A 21,284-nucleotide genomic window follows, 5' to 3' on the forward strand; every position below is an offset into this window, starting at 1 on the left:
AAAGAAGGAAGCTATTTACTTTGTACATAAAACTTTAGCACTAGGTGGGGTTTAAGCTCACTCTCATACAAATAGCACTAAAGAACTCATGTTCTTTTTAGAGGTTCAGTCTGGTTTTGCATTGTTTTGCTAGCTAGAGACACATGATTATCCCTTTAAATGTGTGATTATTAAAGAGAATTACAACATGCTCAGGTCACAGAGGACAAATGGGGGGGTGTTTGAGTTTTAAGTGAGATGATGAAAAGCGTTGTTTTTTGTCTGGCTCTGCAGGAGCTCTGCAGACTTCCTGAGAGGGAGTCTAAGAGGATGCCTGACAGGTGCTTTACACACACACACACAAACACACACACGCACACAAACACACACACACACACAAACACACACACACACACACCCTACTGCTTATTAACTCCTAAGAAAGGAGTTTCTTATCAAAGGCTTGACAGATTTTGGCATGTGCACTATGACTTTTTCTTTCTGCAGTATTTCAATAATTTTTACTGCCCTAGTCAAAAGAGTCAATTTGAATGGTTTTATCGAAAGCAACTTCTTCCAAACACTGGGAGCAATGAAATGTTACAGTTGGGAGTTGTGTTTTTGTGAAGGAAAACCTATTCAAGTTGTGTTAAAATAGAAGATGAGAAGATGTGATAGCTGAAAAAACATCAGACTTGACTAGTTTTGTAGGGGTTACTTTTCTACACAGATCAAGACCCATTTTTTTAGTGTGTATCTATGTGTATCTATAACCAGGTTTCCATCCAACCTTTTTATGCCTAAAAAATGTCACAACAGGCCTGATGGAAAGAGCAGATTTGACAGTAAACTTTCTAAATGTCGACAAAAGACATACGCTAGACAAGGTGGGATCTTTTTGTGATGGTAAAGTTAATTATGCGAGAAATGGCGGTGGAAAAGCTTTAATGTGCAAATATTGATATAATAACCATCATATTGAAGTAAACTTGGAGTCACGTGATGACATGTTGTGTGGTCCTCCCACTACGACTCGGGAAAGCATGCAGTTTATTAGGCTACAGATTAAATAAACTATGGTGAACTTCACAGGGTGGTGAAATTGCACAGTGATGAGCTTGATACTCCTTTCCTATAAATATCAAGGGTCTTATTCTGGTGACATGATGTTCAATGCTTGTTTGACGTTTGACAAATGAAATAATCTCATCTCATAATGTAGGCTATACCCACACTGTATCTGCAAGATGTTGGCTAGAGCGCACGTGCCAATACCAGAGTGGGCACATTCGCTATATAACATTTTTCGTGACAAAACCATCAGTAGAGTTGAACATGCGATGGAAACCCATTTAACTTTAATTTTTATTCGTACATGGGAATTTAACCACAAAAGTAATTTTTCTATGCACTACATGTCAATTTGATGGAAACATCTCTGGTGGGAAAATGCGCATCATTTGTTTATGTGGAATTTAGAATATTCACATGAAATTGCCAATTGGATGGAAATAGTTTTGGGTCTTTCTGTGAATAGGAACATATCTTCATGTGCCTGCATTGTGTCTTGTGTGTGTGCGCGCATGTTTGTGTCTGTGCATGTTTGTGGTTACCTGCTGTCCAGGCTTGATTGGTGACAGTGTGATTCCCTGGGTGTTGATGACAGGCAGGATCTGATTGCCGATCACCGTGGCGATGATCTGGCCCTGGGCGTTGGTCAGAAGCTGGGGTGTAATTGGCTGGACCTGCAGAGCAGGGTTTACGCCCCCTGATTGGCTCGAGGGCCCCCCAGAGTTGGGCATCAGTGGGATCGTTCCAATTATCTACGAAGGAGGGGTGAGAGGGGAGGAGAAGAGAAGAAATCAGATGAGTCGTTCCAGTGATCTACAGTACATGGATAACTGTAGGAGGGTGAACATCATTAGAACATATTGTTCATATGATCTACTGTACAGAAGTATGGAGCAATTTTCATGTTCTATATGAAATCCCACAGCAAGTAAAACATAAAGTATTGTGTATGTCAATACATGTATATCAGTGCACAAACCATTAGAATGACAGTATCAAGCCCAAGCACAGAGCACTTGATGGTTGAGTAAGTGTGTGTGAGGGAACGCACAGACAGATTCTCTGATCATCTGTCGCAGAGGAGCTTTTATAGGCCAAAGCAAGCGAAGGCAGAGCACACAGCTGGGAGCACACTGCAAAGGTCAGCTCTGAGTACCTGTGTGTGCTGGTGCAGACCACTGACTGTGTTATCCATCACCAGGCCAGGAGAGGGGAGTGTGTGTGCGTTCATGTGTGATTCATGTGTGTATATGCGTCTTTGTCTGTTTCTGTTAAGGGGGGTTGGTAATGTGGCTGTGCTGAGAGATCCCCCTCCCCTCCTTCCCCTCAACACACACACACACACACACACACACACACACACACACACACACACACACACACACACATGACCAAACAGCTCACAGGGTCCCTGGGGTACTTCATCCTCTCCTCCACTCTTCCACTCCTCTCCTCCTCTCATCCCCCCTCCCCAGCTCTCCTCTGCTCTCCTCCATGGCTGTAATCAGGAAGTGCAGATCAAAGGGGGCGGCAGAGTGTCACCGCAGCGTTTTAGCTCTCAGTAGCCAAGAGTAGCGCTTTAGGGGGGGACTTAGTGCCTCTTCACAATGATGAAGGTTAATGTCATCTGGGGACTGGTCCTGGACAGACAGCTTCAGTCTCTCTGCCTGCTCTTTCCACTGACAGGACAACAGCATCCAGCCTCATTATGCCAGAGAGTGAACATGGTTGGGCTTGCCATTATTTTACAAAGCTTGTCATTTTGACCAGGCTGGCACGTTTGTATTTTTTTATATACATGTAAACAATCACAAGCAAAATTCGATCCAAAATAAATGGACACAAGCACAATGAATGTTTTGGTAGCTCATGCTGCACAGGGTTTCGGCCTACTTCAAGCATCGTGTATGAATAAAACACCAACATAATTTAATCTAGCCAGAGATTTAATTATTACACATGCACCTGTCACTTCATATGATGTCACAGCGAGATGCAAACAGGTCCCTTCATACTGTAGTCCAGCATCTCACCACTGCTCCCATTGCTAATCTAATTCTTCCTGCCATGCCTCTCTCTGCCTGGTCCCCCTCCCCTCTCTCTCCATTCTCTGTTTGATATAATGTGGAGGGATCAGTGGTAGAATTGTAGGCCGGCAATCTGTAATTCATCCCCTCTACGGCTCATTTGCTTACGTTGCTTCGCATTAAGCGACAGATAATTTATCTCTCTCTCCGCGCTCCGTGTCGCCTGATCTGATTCCCCCTGTAATGCTCTCCTCTCCTGCCACTTAGCATATTTTATTGCGCCGCCTGACGCTCATGTCTCCCGACGCCTGGCTTCGTGTGCCTCTGTGGCGGAGGACATGTTCCGCTCAATTATTCATCCTCATTGGACTAAGTGGTTGTTCTATAAGCATAATAACAGAGGCAGGGAACTGACAGCTTAGCTCTCGTCCCCGGATGCACCGCTACCGCCACATCTCCATCTCTCCCTCAGACCTTCTGGGTGTGACATGGCAGTGCTCAGATGGCGTTTCTCAAGGCAGTCGATTTTGACACTATTTATATCAAACATAATACATTCGGAGGGAAAACATGGTGGGCGGCAGGTAGCCTCAAGGTTAGAGTGTTGGGCCACTAACCGAAAAGGTTGTTTGAATACTGGAGCCGACAAGGTGAAAAATCTGCCGCTGTGCCATTGAGCAAGGCACTAAACCCTAATTGCTCCAATGGCGACCCTGACTGTGACCCCACTCCCTGTGGGTGTCTCAGGGGGAGTTGGGATATGCAAGAAACACATTTCCATTACACATTTGTGTATAACAGAACAAATATTAGCACCCCCAAATTATTATTATTTTACCTGTAGATTCACAGAGAGATCCATGGAGAAGACATGCTTTGGTGTCAGACTACAGTCAGTTATGGCATTTTTTAACCACATACACTGTGGCACTTTCTCACAAACAATAGTATTGTCAGCTTTGTCCAACCAGCATTCTTTATGTTTCTCTTTCCTCTTTGTCTTTTTCCTCCTCTTGTATTTGTTTTCCAATCGTGAAGTGTGTCAGGAATGCTCAGGACCTGGGTCCTCCTCTCTCTCTCTCTCCCTTCTCTCAGCAGAACTCATTAAGATTATGCTGCTCTTCTCTTGTTTCCACAGAAATGTCATGTCATCTCCTCAGCCAGGCTAATCTGTAGTGTTAGTCATGGTGGCCAGACAATATCTTTGGCCATTTTCCCTCCTTTTCTCTCTGTGAAGGGAATAGAGGCCCATGTTGGGAAACGTTTGGAAATCCTGACTTTTTTCATTAGAGCTCCAAGACACCAAGCACATCAATTTGATAAGGGACATGGTATGTAAATTGTGTTATACGTCTCCCGAATCCTCTTGATTGTGTGGCTCTAAAACGGAATACTGGTGTAGGTTATGTTGGGTACAGTACAATCTTCCACAAACATGCAAATCTGCACAGGTGGCTTAATTTGCCCTGCTGTTATGGTTGAAACAGGTGCTCAGAAGTTAAAATGGTAATGCCAGAATGTTTCCTCTACCTCTGAGGACTTCCACAAGCAGGAATGAATTTGTATTCCAATGGAGTCCCTCCATGGTTGTGCGCATGCAGGTTAACAGAGCATGTGTGTGTTCCTACCTGGTGTAGTGTGCATAGGTAACAGCAGTGTCTGCCCTGTGGGCTGTAGCCTTTATCAAAGCCCAATGAAGGAGATGGATGGCTCATGGGGGTTTCACCAGGAAACACAAAGACCAGCCACCAGGGTTAACAGGGCTGGGAGTTCCCCCATCACAGACCGTTTGAGGGCTAGCCACTTTTCAGGTCATATACCTTACCATTGCTCTCTTTGTCAAATATGATAGGTTTCTCAATGGAGCCATGGCAGGTATGGCACAGAATGTGTGGTAAAATTGTGTATAGTACAAGGGAATACGTAGTCATATGACAGAAACATTTGTGAGGAAATGTTTCCTGTAGTATGGCCTCAATCTTACATTTAAGTCATTTAGCAGACGCTCTTACCCAGAGCGACTTACAGTTAGCGCATACATTATTTTATCGAACCCACAACCCTGGCGTTGCAAACACCATGCTCTATCAACTGAGCTACATCCCCTGCCGGCCATTTGAACCAGGATCTCTAGTGGCACAGCTAGCACTGTGATGCAGTGCCTTAGACCACTGCGCCACTCGGGAGTATATCTTCTCATTCACATTTCAATACTGAGGAACTAAGGTAAAATGGTGCAGCGCTTTCCTTAGGTAGACTGTGTACTGATATGAAATTCATTATTGAATGAACTCTTTATTACAGTACAGCCTTAATCACAAAGATGGGACTGAAGAGTGGCTTCGTCGATTAGTCTTGGAAAGTGAAAAGGTTGGACACATATACTCCATAATCAGGTTGACACATGTTGAAGCCACATTATCAAATCCAATGCTTTTCAAGGCCCCTGTCTGGAAGCTACTCTAACAAGAACTTTCACTGGGGACGGGACGGGGGGGGGGGGGGGGGGGGGAGGGGACATTTCCACATTCTGAAATTGCATTTTTGTCCCCCCCAGTTTGATCATTGGAAAGTGATACAAGCGAGGCAAAGGTGTGCTTTAGGACCATGCGGACGCCTCTGAGCGGTCGGATAGGCTGTTTGGAGTGTTTATCCCCCCCACTTCTAAAACTAAAGTTGCACCCCTGAAGAAATCCAATGAGCATTAGTGATAGGGTGAATGACTGTAACCCCTACTGAACTGTGTTCTGCTCTCTTCAAAAGACCAAAGTACTTAATTTAGATTAAAAGACCTCTCTTAGGAGAAGAAAGGACTCAAAATCAATGCAGTACAGGGATTTTCACACAGATACCTTTTATCAAATCCCTTGTGCTTTAGTACAGTTACAATGCTGTTACAATGTCGTCTTACCTAGCTAGAGAATTCATATTCAAGAAGTGTACACGTATTCAAGCTATTCTAAACTCATCAAAAAAAGAAACGTCCCTTTTTCAGGACCATGTCTTTCAAAGATAATTAGTAAAAATACAACTTCACAGATCTTCATTGTAAAGGGTTTAAACACTGTTTCCCATGCTTGTTCAATGAACCATAAACAATTAATGAACATGCACCTGTGGAACGGTCGTTAAGACACTAACAGCTTACAGACGGTAGGCAATTAAGGTCACAGTTATGAAAACTTAGGACACTAAAGAGGCCTTTCTACTGACTCTGAAAAACATCAAAAGAAAGATGCCCAGGGTCCCTACTCATCTGCGTGAATGTGCCTTAGGCATGCTGCAAGGAGGCATGAGGACTGCAGATGTGGCCAGGGCAATAAATTGCAATGTCCGTGAGATGCCTAAGACAGCGCTACAGGGAGACAGGATGGACAGCTGATTGTCCTCGCAGTGGCAGACCACGTGTAACAACACCTGCACAGGATCGGTACATTGGAACATCACACCTGTGGGACAGGTACAAGATGGCAACAACAACTGCCCGAGTTACACCAGGAACGCACAATCCCTCCATCAGTGCTCAGACTGTCCGCAAAAGGCTGAGAGAGGCTGGACTGAGGGCTTGTAGGCCTGTTGTAAGGCAGGTCCTCACCAGACATCACCGGCAACAACGTCGCCTATGGGCACAAACCCACCGTCGCTGGACCAGACAGGACTGGCAAAAAGTGCTCTTCACTGACGAGTCGCAGTTTTGTCTCACCAGGGGTGATGGTCGGATTCGCGTTTATCGCCGAAGGAATGAGCGTTACACTGAGGCCTGTACTCTGGAGCAGGATCAATTTGGAGGTGGAGGGTCCGTCATGGTCTGGGGCGGTGAGCTTGTTGTCATTGCTGGCAATCTCAACGCTATGCGTTACAGGGAAGACATCCTCCTCCTTCATGTGGTACCCTTCCTGCAGGCTCATCCTGACATGACCCTCCAGCATGACAATGACACCAGCCATACTGCTCGTTCTGTGCGTGATTTCCTGCAAGACAGGAATGTCAGTGTTCTGCCATGGCCAGCGAAGAGCCCAGATCTCAATCCCATTGAGCACGTCTGGGACCTGTTGGATCGGAGGGTGAGGGCTAGGGCCATTCCCCCCAGAAATGTCCGGGAACTTGCAGGTGCCTTGGTGGAAGAGTGGGGTAACATCTCACAGCAAGAACTGGCAAATCTGGTGCAGTCCATGAGGAGGAGATGCACTGCAGTACTTAATGCAGCTGGTGGCGACACCAGATACTGACTGTTACTTTTGATTTTGACCCCCCCTTTGTTCAGGGACACATTATTCCATTTCTGTTAGTCACATGTCTGTGGAACTTGTTCAGTTTATGTCTCAGTTGTTGAATCTTGTTATGTTCATACAAATATTTACACATGTTAAGTTTGCTGAAAATAAACGCAGTTGACAGTGAGAGGACGTTTATTTTTTTGTTGAGTTTAGTTCCTCTATCATTCTTCCAGCAAAATAAACACCAAAGTCTGATCAAAGATATTATTTTGTTTCCTGTTTGGGAATCTACATAGTGACACAAGTTCTGCTTTTATGGTGGGCAGCTTCTGAGGCAGTGTTTGTCGGTCTTCCAGTCAAGTTCCAGGCATGCATTAGCCTCTTTAATGTTCCCTTCCCAGTATTAGAGGGGTGGTGGTGTGTGTGTGTGTGCGTGCGCGCGTTTGTGGTGGGGAGACCCTGGCTACGTTGGTAGTGTGGTGCATGTTTCAGAGCGCTCAGGCTGAATAATGCTCTGAAATAATGAGGTGGGGAGCAAAGGACTGTAGCCCAGGGCTTTGACCGTCTCAGTGACCTGATTATGTCAGCCAATGTCAGCCGCCGATACACTACAAAAGCACAGAGCATCCCATCAAATCCATCTCCATGTCGATCTGTCCCCGGAGCTCCGGGCACCTCCAGACCAGGGAAACCCATACTGTCTCATTAGCCGCATTTAGCATCAAGGGCTAACACAGACTCACACATGCTGTTTACAGTATATGTGGACAAACATAGAAGAACATATACAGTCATACACAATTATAAGTAGCCTACAATATGTACATTGCTCTGTCATGAGCATGTAGACAAAAACTTGTACAGCAATTCTTACTCCTTACAGACTTACACAAACAAACATGGAATTAGGTCTGTCTTATCATAAAACCACAAAAGGTATTCGTCAGGTCGTGGTTTTAATTTAGTGATGAACAGGATAGCGGGAGTAGGGCGGACAGCTAGGTATGAAATAGGAGTTAAGGTAAATAACTGGCTGGTGTGAAAGTGCACATTGTCCATACAATCTTCCTTTAATATGTGCTGTGTGCATCTGCGATAAGATGATTCATTAGATAGGGCCCCACTCTGACAAGCGTCATCGTTCAAGCCTCTGGCTACTGATGGAACAATTCTGCAGCCACCCTGTAAATATGACAAGGTCAGCGTTTTACTGCGACGGGTGCATGCGGATAAGAGGAGGAAGGGCTTTGTTTATTCCCAAAAAGCTTAACATATGGTAGGACGGCTGCCACGGAGCAGCGCCACATAACAAACAGCTGAAAAATAAAGAAATAAACCCCCAAACAAGATTACTACATAAGAAAATGAAATATTGAGACCATCCAGGCTTTGGAATTGTATTTGTGTGTATTTAGTTAGCGGAAAGTGGTTTATAAGACCGGTATAGTGTAGCATTGACTGAAGAACATGGAAAATATACTTCAACCATCATTATGTGATGTGATCTTCCTCCACTATAACTTTAGCATTTTATAGTGAGTTGTTCTAGTCAGGTCTAATGAACACTGTGAAACCTATAGGATACCTCTTTTGATATTATGGCTGGTAAAGATCACTAACCTGTCCTTGTGCATTAGTGACCAGTTGACCCGTGACTCCAGCTTGCAGGTTGGAGAGGGTGTTGCCAAAGACCTGGGATCCGGCCATGGAGCCCATAGCTGCTGCTGCTGCCACCGCAGCCTGGCTGGCCAGAGGGTTCAACTGCAGGGACAGAATCATACAGGTAATGACTGTTATTGTTTGGTTATAAATTGGAATGTTGATCAGTGTTCTCCAAATGTTACTGTAAGTAAACAAACACGGGCGACAGTGTAGGATGAAGAAAGTGAAGTACTGTGACGTATATGACCAGTAGTCCATTATCCAGCCCCTAGAGGTGTGTGCCCAGAAGAGAGCCTGGGGTGGGGGCCGGGAGGGCAGATAGAGGGGGTGGGGTCCGGGAGGGCAGAGAGAGGGGGTGGGCCGGTGAATAAGTGCCCATTTTACCAGTCTAAGTGCTTCCTGTGGCCCCCGGGGCTCCCCTAGGGCCCGGCAGCATCTCTGCAGGGGCCGGACAGCCACAGACCATCTAGGTTTAACAATAGAAGGCGCCATGGTGTCATTGTATCCTCAACCAAATCGACACGCTCCCACTCTGAATCAACCCGCCACCATACCGCGCCACCACACTGCTCCTTTCCAGGGTTAAAAAAATGGCTGTGTTTACCCTGGCTGTAATGGACTCATCTGGAACTGGTGGACAGGCCAAGTGCTTCAGCCACGTAGGAGCATGAGATCACCCAGATAAATCAAGCTAACGACTTATTAGAGGGTGAAAATGCACTGCTGATTTGGTTGCAGTGCAGCAGAGCAGAGCCTTATTAGGTCGAGTAAGTAGAAAAAAAATAGCCGGAAGAGGAGACCGTCCAATTACTCAACAGAATGGAGGAAAAATAGAAACACTACTTAGGCTCTAACTAGCTATTCCTGGTTGGCAATAATGTTATGGAGGGCTAATACATATTCAAAGATGACTGGAGAAACTATGGAAAATCCTAATAGCACCTTAAAGGGGCAATCTGGGATTCAAACAAAAACAAAGCCTGCACCCCACCACTTTTTAGTAAACAGCTGAGGGATGGGGCGGGAGAAATGTAATCACTGAAATTCATATATACAGTGGGAAAAAAAGTATTTAGTCAGCCACCAATTGTGCAAGTTCTCCCACTTAAAAAGATGAGAGAGGCCTGTAATTTTCATCATAGGTACACGTCAACTATGACAGACAAATTGAGATTTTTTTTCCCAGAAAACCACATTGTAGGATTTTTTATGAATTTATTTGCAAATTATGGTGGAAAATAAGTATTTGGTCAATAACAAAAGTTTCTCAATACTTTGTTATATACCCTTTGTTGGCAATGACACAGGTCAAATGTTTTCTGTAAGTCTTCACAAGGTTTTCACACACTGTTGCTGGTATTTTGGCCCATTCCTCCATGCAGATCTCCTCTAGAGCAGTGATGTTTTGGGGCTGTCGCTGGGCAACACGGACTTTCAACTCCCTCCAAAGATTTTCTATGGGGTTGAGATCTGGAGACTGGCTAGGCCACTCCAGGACCTTGAAATGATTCTTACGAAGCCACTCCTTCGTTGCCCGGGCGGTGTGTTTGGGATCATTGTCATGCTGAAAGACCCAGCCACGTTTCATCTTCAATGCCCTTGCTGATGGAAGGAGGTTTTCACTCAAAATCTCACGATACATGGCCCCATTCATTCTTTCCTTTACACGGATCAGTCGTCCTGGTCCCTTTGCAGAAAAACAGCCCCAAAGCATGATGTTTCCACCCCCATGCTTCACAGTAGGTATGGTGTTCTTTGGATGCAACTCAGCATTCTATGTCCTCCAAACACGACGAGTTGAGTTTTTACCAAAAAGTTATATTTTGGTTTCATCTGACCATATGACATTCTCCCAATCCTCTTCTGGATCATCCAAATGCACTCTAGCAAACTTCAGACGGGCCTGGACATGTACTGGCTTAAGCAGGGGGACATGTCTGGCACTGCAGGATTTGAGTCCCTGGCGGCATAGTGTGTTACTGATGGTAGGCTTTGTTACTTTGGTCCCAGCTCTCTGCAGGTCATTCACTAGGTCCCCCCGTGTGGTTTTTGCTCACCGTTCTTGTGATCATTTTGACCCCACGGGGTGAGATCTTGCGTGGAGCCCCAGATCGAGGGAGATTATCAGTGGTCTTGTATGTCTTCCATTTCCTAATAATTTCTTCAAACCAAGCTGCTTACCTATTGCAGATTCAGTCTTCCCAGCCTGGTGCAGGTCTACAATTTTGTTTCTGGTGTCTTTTGACAGCTCTTTGGTCTTGGCCATAGTGGAGTTTGGAGTGTGACTGTTTGAGGTTGTGGACAGGTGTCTTTTATACTGATAACAAGTTCAAACAGGTGCCATTAATACAGGTAACGAGTGGAGGACAGAGGAGCCTCTTAAAGAAGAAGTTACAGGTCTGTGAGAGCCAGAAATCTTGCTTGTTTGTAGGCGACCAAATACTTATTTAATTATTTAATAATAATTTGCATAATTTGCAAATAAATTCATTAAAAATCCTACAATGTGATTTTCTGGATTTTTTTCTTCTCAATTTGTCTGTCATAGTTGACGTGTACCTATGATGAAAATTACAGGCCTCTCTCATCTTTTTAAGTGGGAGAACTTGCACAATTGGTGGCTGACTAAATACTTTTTTCCCCCACTGTAGTCTTTATATATCACACTGAATAGACAATATGACATTCATGTAAAACAATATTGATACGTAGATAGATAACTTAGAGAGTAATGGAAATGTATTATCATTCAGATAGTTCTGGACAATATCAAAAACGACTCCAGCAAAGGCATAAATTCCATTCATTTTTCTCTCCACACAATCGCTCTGTGGGGATTTGAGCTTTGTTAAACTGAGACCATTCAGTTGCCATTCATCTTTTATTGTACCATATGTTATTACGCGTTCTGAAATCAAATGATGAAAAAATGCCACGGAATGATCAATACTTTTTCATTGACAGTAAAGGTTAAGCATATTAAGAATGACACTGCATTTGTCTCATGAAATCATATTTCATGTTGGTGGCCTCAAATTGGCCATGATTGATATTGCGTCCCCTAGTCTGAAAGTCATCCAGTTTTTTTCTCTCCAGATAATCGCAGGATTTTCTTTCTTATGTGCCATGCCACGTTCGTCCTTCTGAACAACTTCAGTAGCAAACGTTAAGAAGACATTTATTTTCACTTTAGTTATTTATCTTTTAAAGAGGTGAAGTGCATTTGAGAGTTCATTAAATAATAATAATATGCCATTTAGCAGACACTTTTATCCAAAGCAACTTACAGTCATGTGCGCATACATTTTTACGTATGGGTGGTCCCGGGGATCGAACCCACTACCCTGGCGTTACAAGCGCCATGCTCTACCAATTGAGCTACAGAGGACCACAAGCTTCTACTCGTCATTGGCTACTTGACATATATTTTACATTTACATTTTAGTCATTTAGCAGACACTCTTTATCCAGAGCGACTTACAGTTAGTGAGTGCATACATTAAAAAAAAATAATAATTCATACTGGCCCCCCGTGGGAATCAAACCCACAACCCTGGCGTTGCAAGCGCCATGCTCTACCAACTGAGCTACACGGGGCTCTATCATCTAAACATTTGCACATAATTTCCATATATCTTAGGAGGGTTATAATCTTTGACAATTTGATTTGTTCTTCCATCCTTGTTCCATGAGAGGCTAATAATTTACAATGAATTTCCTCTACTGAGGGTAGTAAAGGCAAGAGGAACAAAACAGAGGAGGAAGCATGTATTTCATTACTTGGCATTCAGTAATCGTTTTGAAAACATGTCACTCTACTGTGAAATGGATGCCCTGAGGTACTCGTGTCATTTTGGATATCCATTTTTGCGATGATATCTACTGACTTCTAACCTTCTAAACTTATCTTATTCATTTTTTTATCATATTAAAGTTGATGTCAATAGAGATAGCAATAGTTTGTTTATTTTTACATCTCATGGAATCAGCGGGAGTTCAAGAAAAACAAGATAAAAATAACCTGGCTACCCCATGGAGTGGCAAGTTGCCTTCGTGCCAAAAAGTATTTGGAGTGGGATTAGTATCTAGACAGACTGATAGTGTGTCTAGACTCCTTTTTTGATGATAAAGTATGCAGGGTCACTTAGCCTATCTTTTCAGCATGACATCGTAATAGTGAGAGTGAGATATACAGTAGATATAAGGGTTGTCTTCCTTGCAATTCACATGCAAGTTCACACAATGATCCGTATTTTTTGCATATTTTCATAATATCAGAAAAACAAAGGCTGAGTTCCAGGAAAGTGTGACCAGACCCCCAGTCTGTGTCCCAAATGGCACCTTATTCCCTAGTCCAATACTTTTGACCAGGGCCCATAGGGAATCCCATGGCTGAAATCCAGGTCTGTAGTGGGGGAATTGAGAGAGTCAGTCAGAACCCCACATCCTGCTTCATCACTATCCTGCTGGAGGAACAGAGCTGGATTGGAGGGGGGCTTATCTGGACCAAATCTTCAAATAACTACATGTATCGGTGAGAAAGTGGTGGGAAAGGGTCACCTGGGGATATCAGTCAGTCAGTTAGGGATTGCATTAAGAGATAATCCTCCTTCCATTTCTGAGTGGAGATGCTCTCTCTCCTCTCTGCTGAGGGGGAGTGAGAGGTGATACAATGGCAAAGCCCAGGTGAGGCAGAGAGGATTTGGTTATGTGATCGTTGTGATCGTTTAACCATCATGCCCGTATGTGTTTCGGTTATGCTGGTCTGATAAAGAGGATTTCCTTATGTAACTGGGTTGATGATTTAGGTAATTCCATGGGGTGATGTGCTAGCCTGATAGAGGCACAGTGGAGAGGAGGAGGATGTAGAGAGGGGTGTCTACACTACAGCTAGCAGAGCAGAGCCAGGCCTCGTGTGGAGTTGGAGAGATCTAGATCAGTAAACAGATAATGGTATCAGCTCTGACAGAGTCACTTGACTTCCTGATGTTGTTGCCGTCAAATCAAAATCAAATCAAATCTAAATGTATTGGTCCCATAAACATATTTTGCAGATGTTATCGCGGCTGCAGTGAAATGCTTATGCTTCTAGCTCCAACATTGCAGTAATACTTAACAATACAAAACAATACACGCAAATATACAAATATTAGAACCAGCAATGTCAGAGTCCGGAATATAAATATAATTTAAATGTATATGATGGTGTGTGTAGACATTATGGACAGTACATGAATAGGAAGGACGGTACAGCAGTAGTTATATAGGATGAGCCTTGACTAGAATACAGTATATACATATAAAGTGTGTAAAATGACTATGTGTATAGGGCAGCAGTCTCTAAGGTGCAGGGTAGAGTACTGGGTGGTAGCCGGCTAGAACAGTGACTAAGGTTCAGGGCAGGGTACTAGGCGTAGGTGATAGAAGCTGTTTTTCAGTCTCTTGTTGTCAGTGTGTTGTGTGTGTATAAGTACATTTCCCACCCTGTGTGTGTGTGTGTAAATTTTCCACCCTGTGTGTGTTTGTGTGTGTGGTGCTATGTCCTTGTGTAGCTACAGTGTATAAGTGGCAACTGAGCAACTGTTTGTGGTAGTATCACTGTGTTTGATATCCCTCTGCTATTCAGAGGCTGTTATTCTAGTAAATCCAGGTAAAAAGAGAGCGCCGACTGGGCTGTAGCCTAGGATCTTGTATTGGGTAATATGGATAGCAGTGTGAGGGAGAGCCAGGCATACGGAGGGGGGATAGCGGTGTTTGACATCTAAACAGGTGATTTTCCGCCACAGTGCTTCCTCTCAACAGCACAACGGGAGGCAGAAAATGACAGACCTGGCCCAGCATTTGTGTTGATTACGTGTGTTGCAGGAGATAAATAGTGATCTTCCTGTTTGCAGGGCCGCCATGTAAACCATTGTGTTCCAGACTTTTCATTCCCCCGTCAATAGGGTGGTGAATCGCGTGGTTATGGAGTCTTAGTGTTATGGATCTCACTAGTCGCTCGCTGTGGCTGAATCGGGCCAATAACACACAAACAGGAGCCCCAGGAGTCTGATAATGACATGAAATAATTGCATAAAAACATATTCTGGAGTCACCAGGGAGTATTGCATCTTCTGATGCTGTGTGATGTAAAGTAAATTTCACTGTAGGACAAACACCAGTCTGAAACATACAGCAGGTTATCATCACTGGACCACCAGCCACAGATGTTTCTAGTCACTACTACTTGCCACCACTCTCTATAAGCCTTATTCATCACCCTAATGCAGGACTGCCCAATCCTGTTCCTGGAGAACTACCGTCCTGTAGATTTTTGCTCCAACCCTAATCTAGCACACCTGATTCTAATAATTAGCAGGTTGATAAGATGAATCAGGTTAGTAACACCTGGGGTTGGACCGAAAACCTACAGGAGGGTAGCTCTCCAGGAACAGGTTTGGGCAACCCTGCCCTAATGGTATACATACTGTACAGTACATGGAGTATGGGTCAGTAGATAGAAAAGAAGGTCCTTGATTCAAGGTAGGTCATTCTTTGATAAAACAGCCACGTTGTTAAAATTAGATATTTCTCACCATGGGCAAAAGTTGAGGAGTATTACTATTATGCTCTATTATGCTCACTGTTGCCTGTGCTGTTGCCATTTGACCATGAGGGTCACCCGGGGCAGTAACCCGTGTAATCTCTGGAATAGGAGAGAAAATAGGCTCTCTGTGAGCGTGGAGAAACCCCTGGAAACTAAAATGTCTGACACAAACTAACTGGAGTTTATTCTGGGCTGGCCCTTCTTATGTGCCTGTTTTTAAGTTAATAACTTTTCCAGAGAACACATCGGGACAGAACACAGCAGAGTTAATGGGTATCAACTGGGGCCAGACAACAAAAAGGAAGCATCTCATGGGACTTTAGTTTTGATAGGCTTGATGCATGCGTCGCTCAAACTGTTTGACGTTTAGCTCCCCCAAAAGTCACAATTATTTAGCAAAACATAATTATCTGTTTGTTTTGCAGCGATATGTATTGTAAAAGAAAAACCGAGTGTTCTAGCATTACCAATGAGCTTGGAACAACATCCATTATAGTTGCCCTCAGTTCTCTCAGCTCCTTATACGGTTAATGAATGAATAAGGTAATTATCACAGAGCATTTAGCTAACAACTGGACCAAACCAAAGAGTGGAGATTACGGTAGGATGAAAATACACAACATGTGTAATGGATAAACAAACCTGTACATGAGAGCACAGTATATCTGACCAGTATTGAATAGAAGGTACTTCAGCTTCTGAGAGGGTCCTCACGTAGGAATGGGGATGATAGCACTAGAAGGAAGCCTGGCAAAGTAATGCTATTGAATGCAGCCAGATACACGAAGCCCATCTGTCAAAGTAGCACATCCATCTTAAGTCCTTCTGTCATGCTCGTCATCACTCAGCCAAAAGCATGGCAAAATGAACCAAACAGGGAAAATGAAGAATCAATAGCGTTATCGCTTCTGGATGAGAGGAACGGGCGTCTATCTCAGGAGGAAAAACACAGAAGTTTCCCATCCCTCGCTCCATTTTTCCCAGCCCCACCTCTCACATCCCTCCACCCCTCTCTTCTTTTCCCACTCCTGAGTGAATGTAATCAGCTGTGACATGAGAAAACACGCTCTCTGTCTGCCAGTCCTCTGCTGGGCCTATCTTCCCCAAACAGCTCCCCTCATTACCCCAACCTCCTTCCCCTCGCATCCGCCACTAGGCTCATGTACATCGAAATGCCATTAGGCCCTCCCAAACACCTCTAGTCCCTGGGTTGGCTGGGGTGACTGAGGCTCACACACTGCTCCTCCACTCTAGGTCCTCAGAGCTCCGTCTGGGCCACCGATGGGCCTCTGTTACCACTCAACTTATGGGCCATTGTCACAAATCGAAAGGACATTGAACATTGACGATGAGGGAAGAGAAAGCCAGAAAGGCATAAAGAACATCAGGGACAGAAAATGCCACGACAATACAACACCACTACATCAGTAACCATACGGACCATTCTACTGGCAGTGGACCAGAGACGGATGGGAGTGGTGAGTGGTGCGTGCTAATGGAGTGATGTCATCATAGCCCAGCAGTCTGACAGCTAGTTAACAGAGGGTGGTTGGACTGATCAAATAAAATGTATTAACTCCAGGAAATAGACATCCTTAGTGGTGTGGAGAATGGCCATATTTAATTAATTTAATGAGGCAAAATGCAAATGAAGGAAGAGCGGAGTGGTGAAAACGTTGGGGCTAACTATAAAGGGATGATTGAGATTGAGTACAGGATAGTAGCCATCTATCTCCTCTCTCATTAGCTTCATGTGAAATTAACAGCGGCTTGAATCATTACAGAAAATCTGTTCTCGCACATGTGTTGATAATTGTGGGGCTTAGGAGTTCACAAGGGGGACTATAATGTTCAATTAGCAGAACACTACATTTCCTCTGGTCAGAGGGGCCACAGACTGTGTGGCTACAAAATGTACCGTATAACATCCCTTTCATTCTAATTTCCCCCACCGCTTGAGGAATAGTCCATAATATTAGTATTTTTTCAGATGTGTTACATTTACGGCTACTGGCTATGTGATGAAGCACCATTCGTGGAGTAGTGCTGACCATTCGAGTTTTATGAAGTGACATATTTGGTGCAGTTATTTCGGTATGGTTGTAAAGTTGAGGTTTTTTAAGCAACCTATCCTCTCCTGCTGCAGATGTAAAATAGCAGAGAGAGTATTACTCTGGCTGAGAGTGTGAAGTGGATGCATAGCATTCCTGGTCTGTGGTACTTCTCAGTTTACTACAGTAGTAAGTGAAAAATGAAACATCAGGTCAAAAAGCACTGAATAACAAAACCAGATAATCACATGGTAAATAACTAGGGGCTGGTTTCTCGGACACAGATTAAGCAGTCCTAGACTTAAAAACATTCTCATTGGAGATTCTTCATATTAGGAAGTGCTTTTTAGTCTATGACCAGGCTTAATCTGTGTCCGGGAAACAACCCCTAGAGATTGATGAAATTATGTTGGTTGTGCATTAAACAATTTCTGTAAAAAAAGTTAAGGAACAGCAATCACCTAACAAGATTAAACAAAATATATTGTTTAACTTTGCCCATTTATTATGACATGATCACGGTAACCTCCATTATTTATCATTTGGCGTAGAAATGCCATCTCTTTTCACGTTGCTGTTGTTTGACATATAAATATAGCATTTGAATGACTTTAATATCCTCCTAATCAATGACCGGTGATCTTTTCATGTCCTCAATTCAATATAGAAAGGGTCATCCATGATCCGGCTTTATAAACGCAATAAAGGTAAATGATTACTCTCCGCTGGTGTCCAACAATACGGCCTTTAATGAAGAGAAATGGGGGAGGTTGAGGAGGCCTGTCACGTGTCATTGGTCGACTCTGAGTCCAGAGATTAATCACAAGAGAGGGGCTTCGTGGCCGAGACGTGGTCACCCCTGATCGATAAACCCCACCGCTTACACACACATGGAGATACACACACAGACACGCACACACGCACACATACACATTTCAGTTTTTCTCAAAGGCGTACAAGGATTTTTTGGAACAATGTTGTTGATTTTCAAAACAGAGTTTACAAGACACAGAACTCTGTGGCCTTTTGCAAAACAGTAAATGCGTTTTCAAAGTATTTATGTTTGGAGAAGTTGCCTACACAAAACATGAATACATTAGATTCATCAAAAGAACACGACTGCCTGCAAAAAGATTAACACAACTAAACCTACTGTATCTTTTGAGTCCAAGCAGACAAAACAGAAAGTAGTCTTTTAAAAATCCCAGTAGATCAATACATTTTATTTTCTGTTACTAAAGTACAACTGTCCAAAGGTGCAGAATTATGGGCAATGACTCTCCTTTTATGAATATTTCACCAAACAATTCCATACACATCAAATCAAATATTATCCCTGATATTTTTTTAAATAAAACATAAGCACATTGTGTGCAGGATTCATTAATCAGTATCATCACAATCCAATTCCATGTATTCAGTCACACAATAGAAATAAGGAAAGGTGAATACAATGGAGGGACACAACTGATATGAATGTATAGGCCTCAAACCACACCAAAGCAAAGCTATAAAATGGAAGGTCATAATGTCGAAGAAAAACTAACCCACCCAACTTCATTCTCTGCATGTCTGCAATATTGTAAAAAACATAACAATTAGACGGTCCCCATTGCCTAGATCCTTCCATATATTGTACATGGTATGACACTGATGGGGTGATTTAGAATTGTGTGCAGTAGTATTTACTGATTGCCGGAAACACAATTGCACACATTTCTCTTCTGATGAAAACAATATGTTATATTCTGTGAACAGAACCCTTAACAGTGAATTTTGAATTCACTGATGACATTTGGATTGGAAGTTTTTCAAAAGGTGGTCTAAGATATGCAAGTCAGGTACTAAGGAAAGAAAACGATCAGACGTTATGTAAACATATTTGAGCATTTGATCATTGCTGTTCTGCTATAGATCGTTTCAACACAGATCCAAAAATTGCTTGAGGAAAAACTGCAAGTAAAACTATTGGCTTTGAATTCTGGGCCATTAACAGAAGCTTCCATATCAGTTTCACTCTGCTAATCAAATGGGGCAGAAGATCACCCACCTGGATGAATACATGATGGAGCTTTCCTTTATTCCAATGGTGTATCAGCAGTTTAGAGTACAGCTATTGTGTGCCCCCATTAAGACTGCATTAGATCATCTATGCCCAACAGAACATGCAAATAAAATTATTTCTGGTCATATTTAGCTCTGACAAGAAATGGGGACTTTTGACTTGGTCTATGCATGATGCCATAATGTAATAACATTCCATTAAAAGAGGAGGCTCTTTGCAGTGCTGCTGCGCAGAGTGACTGTTTTCCTTGTGTGAGCCCGATGCTCTGTTTGCGTTCGCTAATGGGCATCAGAAATTACAGGCGGCAGAATCGCGCCCTGCGGGAGGATTGGCCTCCTCAGCGGAGCGGAGCACTTAGACTGCAGCCTGTGTCTGGGAGCCCACTGGTGGAGGAGGGGTGGGGGGGGGGGGGGGGGGGGGGGGGACTCAATGTCACGGCCTAGCCTCATAATTAAAGAAAGCCTATTCTGTATCCACTGTTAAGTGAGCCTTGGCTCAGCTCCCCATCTCCAACGCTCCCCTGTGGGCATCTAATGTGTGTTGCCCCCAGTGTGAGTGTGGGCTGATCTGGGCACCAAGCCTGTCTACTGGCCGTCTGCTCTGGGCTGGTAGCCTCCTCTCTTCAGCCTCCTCTGTTTAGCCTCCTCTCCTCTGCCCAGTGGGAGAGGAAGGCTGGCTGGGGAAGAGGAACAAGCACCAAAACACAGATGAGAAGCAGCAAATAGGTGAGCATGCCGCTGTGTAAAGCTACATAGTAATAGGTGAGCATGCCGCTGTAAAGCTACATAGTAATAGGTGAGCATGCCGCTGTAAAGTTACATAGTAATAGGTGAGCATGCCGCTGTGTAAAGCTACATAGTAATAGGTGAGCCTGCCGCTGTAAAGCTACATAGTAATAGGTGAGCCTGCCGCTGTAAAGTTACATAGTAATAGGTGAGCATGCCGCTGTGTAAAGCTACATAGTAATAGGTGAGCCTGCCGCTGTAAAGCTACATAGTAATAGGTGAGCATGCTGCTGTAACGTTACATAGTAATAGGTGAGCCTGCCGCTGTAAAGCTACATAGTAATAGGTGAGCATGCTGCTGTAAAGCTACATAGTAATAGGTGAGCCTGCCGCTGTAAAGTACAGCAGCTACATAGTAATAGGTGAGCCTGCCGCTGTAAAGCTACATAGTAATAGGTGAGCATGCTGCTGTAACGTTACATAGTAATAGAGTGCTGTGTAAAGACAACCTGCTTGCAGTGGTGGAAAAAGTACCCAATTGTCATTAAGATACCTTAATAGAAAATGGCTCAAGTAAAAGTGAAAGTCACCCAGTAAAATACTACTTCAGTAAAAGTCTAAAAGTATTTGGTTTTAAATATACTTAAGTATCAAAAGTAAATATAATTGCTAAAATATACTTAAGTATCAAAAGTTAAAGTATAAATCATTTCAAATTCCTTATATTAAGCAAACCAGATGGCAACATTTTCTTATTTTTTAAATTTACGGATAGCCAGGGGCACACTCCAACACTCAGACAAAATTTACAAACAAACCATGTACACTACATTACCAAAAGTATGTGTACACCTGGAGCTGGTCCCCCCTTTGCTGCTATAACAGCCTCCACTCTTCTGGG

The 21,284-nt window shown here is 43.5% G+C and overlaps 1 pseudogene across 1 annotated transcript in view; it reads right to left on the reverse strand.

Moving 5' to 3' along the window:
• Positions 1 to 21,284, reverse strand: part of LOC311100280 (POU domain, class 6, transcription factor 2-like) — a 100,866-nt pseudogene that overhangs the window by 10,940 nt on the left and 68,642 nt on the right. Inside the window, exons 5-6 of the transcript in view lie at positions 8,915 to 9,055; positions 1,468 to 1,802 (exon numbers count right to left, since the gene is read on the reverse strand). The product of the transcript in view is annotated as a POU domain, class 6, transcription factor 2-like (transcript). The remainder of the gene's footprint in view (positions 1 to 1,467; positions 1,803 to 8,914; positions 9,056 to 21,284) is intronic.

This window comes from Coregonus lavaretus, assembly GCF_964263955.1.
Source record: "Coregonus lavaretus genome assembly, chromosome: 2".
NCBI lineage: Eukaryota > Metazoa > Chordata > Actinopteri > Salmoniformes > Salmonidae > Coregonus > Coregonus lavaretus.